The sequence below is a fragment of the Calypte anna genome, chromosome 18 (assembly GCF_003957555.1).
Source record: "Calypte anna isolate BGI_N300 chromosome 18, bCalAnn1_v1.p, whole genome shotgun sequence".
NCBI classification, from domain to species: Eukaryota; Metazoa; Chordata; class Aves; order Apodiformes; family Trochilidae; genus Calypte; species Calypte anna.
This window is the reverse complement of record NC_044263.1, coordinates 5,377,213-5,389,939: the sequence shown is the minus strand read 5'-3', so window position 1 is coordinate 5,389,939 and position 12,727 is coordinate 5,377,213. Positions and strand designations below refer to the sequence as shown.

General features: G+C 41.7%; 1 protein-coding gene across 2 annotated transcripts in view; it reads right to left on the bottom strand.

The window, feature by feature from the left end:
• Nucleotides 1-12,727, bottom strand: part of LOC103529205 (myosin heavy chain, skeletal muscle, adult) — an 88,134-nt gene that overhangs the window by 17,130 nt on the left and 58,277 nt on the right. The window contains exons 1-2 of one of the 2 annotated variants that reach the window (XM_030461696.1): nucleotides 852-867; nucleotides 585-628 (exon numbers count right to left, since the gene is read on the bottom strand). The exons of the other annotated variant lie outside the window; for it this stretch is intronic. The gene's annotated coding sequence lies outside the window, so the exon portion shown is untranslated. Of the gene's footprint in view, nucleotides 1-584; nucleotides 629-851; nucleotides 868-12,727 lie in introns of those variants that run through there. 2 annotated transcript variants of the gene reach the window in all.

Genomic DNA, 12,727 nt, shown 5'->3' with positions numbered 1-12,727 from the left:
ATTGAAAATTTTCTACATGAAGCAGCAAAGATGCCAAGGGAAGTATTCTCAATGAAATTAACAAATCCTACCTATATGCTTTCTTTCCTGTTCACCTTAGACCAAATAAGGTGTGGAGTAAGCAGAAGCACAGGTGTGAATTGTCTACACAGAACTTTTGCATCAGTTAGAAATCAGAATTTTAGCTGCTTCAGTTGTTCTGCATTTTCCAGTTCAAGATGATCCTTTAAGATTAACTTCTATCAAAAGGCGAAAACTTCAACATAAAACTCTCAGAAAGATTTAACAAAGTCTTATCTATATTTATTCTGTTCATTCACCTTCTCTTCCTGGATTTCTATTTACAGGCAACCTCCCTTTAACAGGCTTGTGTGGTAAGAGGTCACCTATTTTCCAGAAGATAACCAAAAAATGTGTCCAACCCAGCTATGTAAGGAAATTTTCTGGTTTAGATTCAGTTGTCATATGGAATTGCACTGCATTAGTATGCACAGATTTAAAAGGATATGGGAAGTGCCCATACAGGTGCATTAAAAAAATTCTGGAGAATCTATTCCTATGGGGTAGGTAAATCAAAATCTTACCTCTTGTGATGCCAGCTGTCTATCAGGCTGGAAGCTGAACAATACTGAAAAACAAAAATAACAACACGCTTCTTATTTTTGCACAAAAAATGATGAAATGCTTCTTATTTTTACACAGATCTGAAGAGGAAAAACATGCCAGTGATTTGAAAGCAGAAAGAAAATCTCTATTTATACAGACAACCCTTTTTCCTTTAAGGAGGGCAGGTCCACAGGCAGTAGAAATGCAGTGGGATTCTGCCAGTACCCAGCTCTCCATACTTTTACCTTGAACCTTTCCGTGGAGACAGAACATACTTGACCTACCAGGACTTTTATAGGTTCTGGTCTGCACATAGAACTCCCTTCTCCTCTTTCTTAGGTCAAAAAATTTTTGGCAAAGCATTGTTTGGCAAACCTGACTGAGTGCATGATTCTCATTCGTGTTCGTGGATATATTTAGAAATATATGAAGTATTAGTAGCTATGTGAATAAATATACTATAAATATTTTTACTAGGAATCTGAAAGGAGGAAGTACTGTCCAGCAAATAGAGCGTGACCCTGGGACTTGGAATTGTTGGCTTTGCTTGAATCTGAATTCCTGATTGAAATGGAAGGTTTGTGTGTCTCAGAACTCAGCAGCAGTGAGAAGGATTACTATTACAAAGAGCTTTAGGAAGATTCTATTCTGAAATATTATGGAGATTAAAAGGAGGAATCTAGTATAGTCCAAATTCCAAAAGTTCAGACAGTTATATCTTTCTTGTGTTACTGCACCTACTTACAACTACTTAGCTGCTGGCTACTTTCAAAATATCGAAGGAAATTGTTTGTTCCTCTTGATTCATACGTTTATTTACATCTTTTACCTTCTTCTGAAATATTTCCAGTTGGCTTCAATTTGAAAATTGGATTTTAAAGATACTGGTTTGCTCTTCTCCTTTGTTCTTGTTTGCTCAGATGCATCTAGCAGAATATTCCATAAAGTCAGATTATCAGGGATTACTGTCATTTTGTGTCCTTGACCTTTTAGGTTACATGTTACTTCTAACTCAGATTTGCTGCTGTTGTAGACACCTTGGACAGTGGCTATAGTTACCAAATGCAAGAAGAGGGTTTAGATCACAAATGCAGCTCCTCCAGCCTTCCGAAGAACAAACACAAACTCCACAGAAATCTTGAGAAATCCTGGAAGGCTCTGGGTCTTGACATGTCTAACCTGTGGGTGTAGACAAGACTTGCATGCCCCCCTACATTAACCTAGTGGAAATAAACCTAGGTATTCTGGGTAGATTTATTCTGCCAGAAACAGAATATTTTCAACAGAAAATAGTAACTTAAACCTCACCCTAAAAATAAAAATTTCTATCAAAAAGGACTTTGTTTTCTTTAATATTACAATGCCTTTTCATTTCTAAAGAAAACTAAAAAGAACCATTAGTTTAAGCTAAATTCACAAAGGTTTTGGATGCTGTTTACACAGAGGAAGGAGTACTTGACCTGTTCCCATACATCAATGATAACACATCATGTCTCGAGTTTAATTGTGCAGATGGCTTTTAAACTATGCATGATAATTATCAGTGAAAGTGAACATCAGGTAAAACTGAGAAGAGATGTACTAAGTAGCTGAGGAAAAAAACCCCTACTTGCATGGCTTTAACCACTGACAGTAAAATTTAATGACATGGCCAATTCAGGGGATGTGGTGTGGTCATATCCTCTGCTACTACTTATAGGAATCAGGCAGCAGAAAATTTATATTGCGTCGTTTAAGAAGGGTGTAAGGAAAAGACACAAGTAGAACACTGTAGCTGCTCTGTATAAGAAAAGTTTGAAATTCATGAGGTGTCATTTCCTTTGCCAAAATTTAGGTATGATTTTCTGTTTGAAGTTCTGCATGGATCTACGCTGAGGTGCTGTGATTCTATACCTTATTGTGAAAGGTCACAGTCTCCCTAAGATGGGAAGTGAAGCACTGTGAGAAGGGTCAGAGGTGATGACTCTTCTCAACTCATTGCCTTGAATGTTTGTGTGTTTCCATAACAAAAATCCACACAGAGGTACAACCGAAACATCTGAGGTCAAGTATTTATGAAGCTGACAATGTCTTTCTGAACAATAAATACAGAAGTTTCAGTGTTTGAAAAAATAATACTTGTAGAAAAACAGTACTTGTAGAAATTTCATTGAAGAAAATGGAAAAGTCTTACTTATCCTCTAGCATGCAAAACAGGATAAAGGGAGAGAAAGAAAGGATACATTCCTTCCTTTACTTCTAATGCAGTGTGTAGCTGTTTAACAAAGAACACGACTGCTCTTTATATGATACACGACAATTACCTCAAGTTGGATCTGTAGTTTATTGATAAACTTGTCTCTGACTGTTGACATAGTGACTTCCAAGTTGTGCAGGAAATGAAAGCTTTGCACCTTAAATATCTCCTGTTAATCCTGATTAAGGCTCTCTATGATCTCTATGATAAGATTGCTTGTACAATCATTATCGTATTTATGTATTTAGTATTAGCTGCAGGATGAATCTTTATAGTTTCACCTTCGTTCTTGGGTCCCCTGCACATGTTAATTAAAGAGCATGACTTGAATTCCAGCACACTAGTTCAAAGATCACACTTGCAGTATATCATTCTCTGTCAGTTTGACAGCTTGTATTTTGTTTCACCTCCTAGGGCAATGGGAATCATCTGGGAAGGCAACAGATTTGAGAGGAATTGACAACCGACTTGGTTTTCTGTTCCCTTTAACTTACCTGGCTAGAAAACTGGTAAGAAAGGACCACCTTCTATAGTGCATGGCTTTTATCTGCCTCATTCAGGAAATAGCACCTCACACATATATTCCCACAGTGAGTATATGTGGGAATATATATCAATATATATCAAAAGGTCCCAAAGCCATCCTGGGATGCTGAGTTCCTGTAGATAGCCTTGCCTCTCCTTCTGTAAAAGAGATAAGGTGCTTCTCCTACTCATATCCCAACCCTCAGCCTGCTGAGGGGATAAAAAACAGTAGGTGAACTGTTCCTCCCTGCACAGGATGATTCACCCCCCTATTTTATCTACTGGGGGAGACTGATTCTGCCTGTGGTGTTAACACAAGGTCAGAACACAGGAAAGGAAAACAGGCACAGAAGGTATCTTTAGTGTCTGCCAAGAAACACTTCTCTAGCTTTCAATACTTAATTTCCTGTTCCTGAGGAGACTCTTAGAGATGTATGGTCAGATAAATGCTTTCCTAAACAAGGCCACTGCCCTACACTCAGTTGGTAAAATGGCAAGGCAAAACTCTCACAACTCCCAGAACTCTGCGAATTTTTCAAATGCAAGCATTTTCCTTATTTCAGGGGCTCACTGATGTTGTTTCTACATCCAGCAACATAAGGGTGCAGCAGAGAATGAACAAATGTTATAGCAATTCTAAACATACAAGCATTTGTACAATCTGAGTCAAACTGGGCAGAACCATATCATACCCTCAAAGCTGAATTGTTATGGGACTGTGATGGGATGACTCTCTTGTTCATTGAGAGTTTGTACTCGGACCAGTGCCATTTAACATTTTTGTCAGCAACATGGACAGTGTAATCAAGTGCACCCTCAGCAAGATTGCTGGTGACACCAAACTGTATGCAAAAGTCAACACAATGAGGGGAGGGGATTCCATCCAGAGGGATCTTAACAGGCTGGAGAAGTGGAGTTGTGCAAACTGCATGAAGAATCTGAAAGTGTAAAAGTCCATTGTACCTGATGGGATACAACCTTCTATGAAAAGCTCACAACACCAATAGACAAGGGAAGAGTATCTGACATCATTTACCTCGACCTGAGCAAAGCCTTCAACACATGACATCCTAGTCTTCAAGCTGGTAAAATATGGGTTTGATGGACGGACCTATTGGTGGATTAAGAACGAGCTTGACAGCTGCACCCACAGAGTGGCTATCAACAGGTCTGTGTCCAAGTGGAGGCCAGTGACAAGTGGGGTCTCTCAAAGATCAGAGTTGGGACCAATCCTGTTTAACATCTTCCTCAGTGACATGGACAGTGGCATTGAGTGCACCCTCAGCAAGGTCACTGATGACCCCAAGCTGTGTGGTATGGCTGACACGCTGGAGGGAAGAGATGCCATCCAGAGGGACCATGACAGGCTGTAGAGATGGGCCCATGCCAACCTCATGAAGTTCAACAATGCCAAGTGCAAGGTCCTGCATCTCTGTTGAGGCAATCCCAAGCACTGATAGAGGCTGAGCAGTGTGTGGCTTGAGAGCAACCTTGGGGAAAGGGAGTCGAGGGTGCTGGTGGATGAGAAGTCCAACATGAGCCATCAGTGTGCACTTGGAACCCAGAAAGCCAATTGTATCCTTGGCTGTATCAGGAGAAGCATGGCCAGCATGTCCATGGAGGTGATTCTCCCCCTCTACTCTGCTCTGGTGAAGCCCTACCTGGAGTACTGCATTTAGTTCTGGAGCCCCTTTTACAGGAGGGACATGGATGTGCTGGAGTGTGTCCAGAGAAGAGCCACGAGGATGGTCAGAGGGCTGGAGCACCTCTCCTATGAGGACAGACTGAAAGAGCTGGAGTTATTCAGTCTGGAGAGGAGAAGGCTCCAAGGAGACCTTATTGTGGCCTTCCAGTACCTGAAGGGGGCTACAAGAAAGCTGGAGAGGGACTTTTTAGGATGTCAAGGGAATGATAGGACATGGGGGACTGGATTCAAACTGGAACTTGTCTGTGTCCTCTGTCACCATGTAGTCTGCCATATTTATCACCGGACTCACTTTTTCCCAAGTAATCTTTTTGCTGCTGGTATACCTGTAGAAGCCCTTCTTCCTCTTCATGTCCCTTTTGCCAAATTCAACTCAACATGGGTTTTATCTTTCCTAACCCCATTTCTGCTATCATACGCTGCCTTTATATTCCTCCTGGCACACGTGACCTTGCTTCCGTCTCTTGTATGCCTCCTCATCTCAGTTTGATTATAGTCAGGATTTCCTCGCTCATCCATGCTGGTAGCACTTTTACAAACTCTCTGTAAGTCAGAATGAACCTGGAAGAGGTGTTGGTTGAAAATTCAGCTCTCCTGGGCCCTTATCTCCAGGACAGTTTCCCATGGGATTTTTCCAAGTAGGTCCACAAGCAGGTGAAACTCTGCTCTTCTGAAGGTCAGGGTTGTGGTCCTGAAACTTGTTTTTTTTTTCTCTTCCCATGTTCCTGAACTCCAGCATCTCAAGGTCTGCAGCCAGAGCTGCCCCTGGTCATCACATCCCATTCTTTCTAGTTTCTAAGTATAAGATGCTGGAGTCAGGATATTCAAAATTAAGACTGCAAAATGCCAAGAAAACACTGCATGCTCAATTGCAGGGAACATTGGTGTTCTTCAGAATTTAGACAGATGTTGAGAAATGTGAGATTGTGATTTTAATCTGACAAGTCATCCCAATATAAACAGTTTGCAAACTGAAAACTGGTCAGGCACAGTAAATAGAAATGCCATGACCTTTCCTACAGTTGCACAGAATTCCACAGACAAGTCAGAGATTCTTGCCATGCTGCTTTTGTATATGAAGTCGGGAGATAAAGTGAAGCTGTGTGCGTCTCCAGGAGTGTGTACTCCAGGAGTATGCAGGAAACCCTCCTGAGGCCATTTTTACTGCTTTGTTGGAGAATTGCTCTCACAGACGTAAAGCATCAATTGAAGTATGAGAATATGATATTTCTCATTCATTTTATACAGAAATTTACTCTTTGATGATGTGTTATGTAGCATGGACCTCTCTTTTTTAATGGTGGCTCTGAGGGAGGAAGGACTGGAGAAGTGCTTATATAGCCCTAGTCCAACATACAAAGGACAGGAATCTGTGAGTTTCCTTTTTTTAAGGCCAGATTTCCCTGTTACTTCACTGTGCGATCCTACTTTTTCACTATCAAGGACTTCCCAGACTTGACACTCTCAAGACAGGTATGCCTGCACCTCCACAGATTGATAAGACTGATTAATTTATTAGAACGTCCACAGAATTATGGACTGACAAGTAAATTCAGAAAACCAGGTGATGTACAACAAAACCAGATAATAAGGGTACAGAGAATGGTGAGAAATGTTGGTGGTCATTTTATATCTCTGGGCAGTTCTAAGGGGAGAGGAATGAGGAACTAAGACATTGGATGTTGCAGTGTGGATGAGGCCCTCTGTCATGTGGAGACAAGACCATCAGCCCTGTGTACTGATGTATTTTTCCAGTGACACTTGGAAAAATTCCAAGTTCCAAGCCTTTGTTAGACCTCCTGGATCCCTAGCTGCTTCCCAGAGCTGGAAGTGCTGTGTGTGTGGAAGGGACAGCATTCTCTATGTCTGTTACAGGGCTTTCCTGTGTGAGGACAGGACACAGACCTCTGCTTCTGGTATTTTTTCTTTGTTTGTTTGTGACCTCTTTTTTAGTTCCTTTAACCCATTCTTATATTCCCAGCAGCATTGATTGCTTGAATCAGTCACTGACTTTTATTGGGACTCAACTATTACAGAAATTCAGAAAATTGAGGTATGTGCTTTTCTCATTCTTAAGTCTTTCCTACATCCACCTCCATAATTTACATTTCTCTCTACACATCTTATAGCCATACTCACAAATATTCTACCAAAAGAAAACCCTGTCTAGTGTTTTTAAGTTTTCAGCAGTCTGCAGCTGTCTGTATTTTTCTACATACTCTGTCAGATGGGCTGAATTTCTGCCAACCTTGGGTGCGTAGTTACTGTAGGAATGCTACAGAGGAAGCATTAGTTTTGGAACAGTTCTTTTTGGAACTATTCTTTTTTCTTGTTATGATTGGTGCCCTTCAATGAAGTACCTAATCTCTTCTAAAAAACTGGTTTGTGAGCCAGCTGAGAAACCTGCCAACATTTCAGAGAAGAGGACAGCAGGACTTCACCCCTAATTACATGAACTTCTACATTTTTTCAATCTTTAATTGAAGAACTCCACTACTTTTTATTTTAGTCAAGATAATTCCTGTCTTCCTGCTTGTTGGAGGTAGGCAGGCAAAACAGTATATACCTTGGTCATAAGAATTGCTAGAAAATGCCTTTACTTAAACCTCCTTTTTCATCCACAACTCCAGGGATAGATGAGAGCAGGCATAACCCTACCATCATTACTTAACCGGTGGAAAAAATGAGTTTCGATTTCTGAGACTTCATTAAAACACCAGCTTGAAGCTCCACCTAAGAAGCCTAAGAAAGTTCCCTTTTCTATTGCTAGTGTATCAACAAACAAACTTAATTAAAGACTGCATTATTGGAAAGATGATAGGAAAACAGAGTAATATATGAAAGGGCACAATTACTCACTGGTGTCCTACTTCTCTTGAGGCTCTGGTTATTACCTAGTGCTGCATTTCCTGGAGCCAGTTGATGTGTGAGCCATTTGGAGGTCAGTATCCTTTGCTCACTGTCCCTTGCAGCAGCTTCACACTGCTGGCCATCCTATTAACTGCACCTCTCCATGAATAACCCTCTTTAAAATTTCCTCTTTAGCAGCTCTACAGCTTCCTTTGTTATCCCTTCCACAGCATGACCACAGGTAGTCCTTGCTGAAGAAACTTCCCAAATACTTTTGTATTCCTTCTTTCTCTGGGATTCCTTCTCCCAAGGTTGTAAGCTTTCTCAGTATACAAAATGAGTGTTGACTCTGGATGTACTTTTACCCATGTTCTCACAGAGAAGACCTGTTCTCAGCAGATCACAGAGTTCACAGCAAATCTAAAAGTTACTATATGGGAGAACCCTCTATGGGCACCCTCTTGCCATGGAGGAGGAGCTTGTGTGCCTTTCTGAGCTTGTGAGCTATGCTGGTGGTGCCATATGCCTGCAGTAGGGTCTCCCATGCCAGACAGGTCACAACTGAAGGGCCAGGCAAAGTGTGTCCATGGGCAGGACGGGCTCACTAAGCTTCAGGCAATCATCCTAGGAGAAGGACAACTCTAACTCCAAACCTAGGCAGATGGAGCTTGTTTAGCCCCGTAAGGCAATCTATCTAAGAGAAGGATACTCTAACTAAACCTGTGTCTTGAAGACTTCGCTGTTACCATCCAAGCTTGTTAGGCCCTGGCAGATGAACCTTAGGAGTAAAGGATGGGGCCAGTTCTGCACATGCTGAGCCTCACCTAAAAAAGCCACTGTGCTGGCTCGAAGGGTGAACCCACACTTGTAAAGGCCCTGCAGTGACAGGAAAGGGATGAAACATCAGGGGAAAGGGGCACTGGAAGCCGCAGATGCAACCCTGCATGCAGGCAGCTCAGGACTTTCTACCTGAAAGCCAGTGGGGTTTCAGAGCCAATAGGAGTACCACAGACATGGTATTTGTTCTCAGACAACTTCAAGAGAAACGTAGGAAACGGAACAAAGGTCTTTATGTGACATTCATTGACCTCACTGAAGCTTTTGACAATGTGAGTAGAAAGGGCCTGTGGCAAATATTGGAACGATTAGGATGTCCCCCCATGTTCTTCAAAATGATCATCCTGCTACATAAGGATCAGCGGGGCCAAGTCAGATATGGTGATGCACTCTCTGAATCCTTCCCAATAATAATTGGTGTGAAACAAGGCTGCGTTTTTGCACCCACTCTATTCACAATCTTCTTCAGCATGATGCTCTGAAGGGCCACGGCGGACATTGATGAAGAAAATGGAATTTACATCTGATATTGTACCAATGGGAGCCACTGTTCAACCTAAGGTGACTGAAGGCCCACACCAAGACCCTAAATCACAATGTCCCAGAGTTGCTTGTTGCTGATGATGCTGCCCTCATTTCTCACACAGAAGCACCTCTGCAGCACATAACATCCTGCTTTGCAGAGGCTGCAGATCTTCTTGGGCTGGAAGTCAACTTGAAGAAGACAGAAGTTCTCTATCAGTCTGCACCCCCAGTCTCCACCACTATCATCCCCACATCACCATAGGTGAATCAGAGCTTAAGTCAGTCCAGCAGTTCAGCTCTCTAGGATGTATTATTTCCTTGGATGCCAAGATCAACAAAGAGATAGACAACAGATTAGCAAAGGCATACAGAGCATTTGGAAGACTTCATAAAAGAGTCTGGAGCAATAAACACCTGAAGAAAAGTACAAAGATTGGTGTCTACAGAGCCATTGTACTGTCTACCCTTTTATATTGGTCTGAATCATGGGTCTCTACCACCACCACCCATGACTCCTTGAATGCTTCCATCAGTGCTGCCTCTGTACAATCCTAAATATCCACTGGAGTGACTGTGTGATCAATGTTCCTGTCCTTGAACAGGCAGGGGTCACCAGTATTGAGGCCACACTGCTGAGGATGCAGCTGTGCTGGGCAGGGCACGTCTCCAGGATGGAGGATCACCTCCTCCCTAAGATTGTGCTCTATGGTGAACTTACCACGGGCTGTTGCAACAGAGGAGCCCCAGAGAGGAGATACAAGGACTCCCTGAAACAATCCCTCCGCTTTGGCCATACTGACTGCCATCAGTGGTCCTTGCTGGCCTCCAATTGGGAGACATGGAGACAGACACACCATCCATAATGCTGCTGCCTCCTTTGAGAATATATGGAGAATCAGTCTCGAGGAGAAAAGACAGCACCAGAAAGAACCATGACTTGGCTGTCCAAGGTAGGAGACTTTCTGCTGTGCCTTCTGCCACTGCACTGCTTGTCCTGCATTGGCCTTTCCAGCCATCAGCGCACTTGCAGCAAGCACGGGGAGAGCCCTTCTGAAATCTTTCTTCATGAAGCCAAGCCATGACGATTATGAAATGGAAAAAGCAGCCTGCAAGGACGTGAAGTATACAGGAGATTTATTTATAAAACATTTGTGCTTTTGATCTATCTATTTCTGAACTTTTGTGTTCTAACTGTCCATCATAGTAGACTCAGTTCTGGGGCTATAATAATCCTGTAATACTGTTGATTTAATCACTTCACTATCCTGGCATAATCAAAAATCTCAGAAACTTCAGAAAAAGGAAGTTTTAAAAAAAATGTAGTACTCAAAAAAGAAAAAAAAAAAAAGTCGGAGCTTGGCTGCACCAAAAGCATTAGTAGAATATAAAGCCAGGAACATTACTGTGCTATGCTGTAAAACTGTTTGTGCAGTTGCGGCTTGGCAGGGGAGCCAGTGTGATTACTCCACTTAAAAACTTATGTGTGTAGTACAAACAAGTAAACCACTACAGAAAAAAAGGGAGAGTTATCAGGGAGCAGGATCAACCTGCACATACAGGATACTACATAGGACAGGACCTTTCCTTATTTGGATGCGTGTAGCTTATTATATCTGTGTCTCAAAAAAAAAAAAAATCCATAAAACAGTGAATGTGAATGTGCAAAGGTGAATGTGCAAAAATACCTAAGGTACATCCAGTAACAATGTTTTTTTTTTCTTAGAGTGCACAACTGAACTGTAGAAAGAGCAAAGGAAACAAAACTCCAACAAACAACAAAATAAACACTTAAAACCCCCCAAATTCAAAACAAAATGTAAGAAGTATTCCTAAAAAAGATTATTATGGACAGAAATAGAGAACCAACTCTAATATCCACAGCTCAGTCTGTTAATCTACATGGCATATCTAATCAAGAACCATCTAGACAATGCAGAGACAGCCAGCAATGTTTAAATGCAGAAGGAAAACCATGTAACTGACTTCCTGCCCTTTCTGTTTCTATCTATGCAAGGTGAGTGTTCACTTGCACTAGAAGCAAAACACAGCACAGGCAAAAAAAAAGTGGTTGATTGAATGCTATCTCTGGATATAGAATGCCCTGCACATCAATGCAGCGTCAGAAAGGCACTGGGGTGCTGACATTCCTTAGAGCGTAGGGGCCACTTGTGTATGCTGAAAATAGATCCTTCTTGAGAAGAAGATCAGGCAGCTGTCTTACCTTCTGCCATCTCCAAAAATATAATATCCCTTCCCCCATGCTGAGAAGAGCCAGAAAGGACAGACAGGTAATAACAGCAGTTCAGATAAAGTAAAGTTGAAATAACTCAAAATTTTCAGTTTATGGCCTGCCCCTTCAAAGAGTCATGAGAGAAATTGTCTCCCCTTGTTCATGCTGTCAAGGTGACTTTCACATTTCAAGTGGGGATAACTGATATGAATGCATTATTTTGAAGAGAACATTTACTCATAATCAATGCAACCTTTATGCTATTATCCTCATTCAGTATTTCCCACTGATTTTTAAGTAGCACACCAGGCAAAGACAGAACAGTCAGAATTATTGTAATACCTGAAAGAAATATGTGGAAGTTAATGGCATCCAGAGTCTTATGCAAGACTCTGGTACCTCCACAGTAATGTGTTCTGTAACGGCAAAATTCACTCTGAGTTACTTTGGTATTTGGGCTCTAGCTTATTTGAAACTCTCTTTGGTTAGTGTATTTAGGTGTTTTTCACTTTCCACATGTCTGATATTATTGCTACACTCCTAGAGTTTCTCTTGAGTTCTTTGTCCTAGGCTGTAAATTCTGTTTCTGCCCTTCACTTATGTGGTCTGAAGCTTCTCAACTCTTCCTAGTCTTACTGAGTGGGTAAAAGTAGTCGTTGCCCAGGCTGAATTTTTTCTTGACTTGCTTGCATCTCTATTTCCACCACAGAAAAACAGAAACTTCCACTGTAACTGATGCTGCCAACTTACTTGGCTTTGGGTCATGTCCCTTGTCTATCTCCGTCAGCTTGATGAACAGAAAATTGTTTTGCTTGGATTCTCCATTTTCTTGACAGTTACACATTACTGTATCCAGTTTGCAAAGTAAAACATACTGTTTTTCTGATTAATGGGATATTTTCTCTGATGCTTTTACTAAGGTTCATCTGAGGACCAGAACGTTAACCTGAAAAGGGTTAGATATACTCATAGAATCACATAATCACAGAATGTTTAGGTTGGAAGAGATATCCAAGACCAATCAGTCCAACCTTTGACCAACACCACAGTCAACTATTAAAGCATGTCCTTAAGGACCAGATGCAGATGCCTTTTAAATTCCTCCAGGGGTGGTGACTCCACCACTGTCTTGGGTCATATCCAATGCCTGACAACCCTCCCAGTGAAAAAATATTTCCTAACATCCAGCCCAACCCTCCCCTGGTGCAGCTTC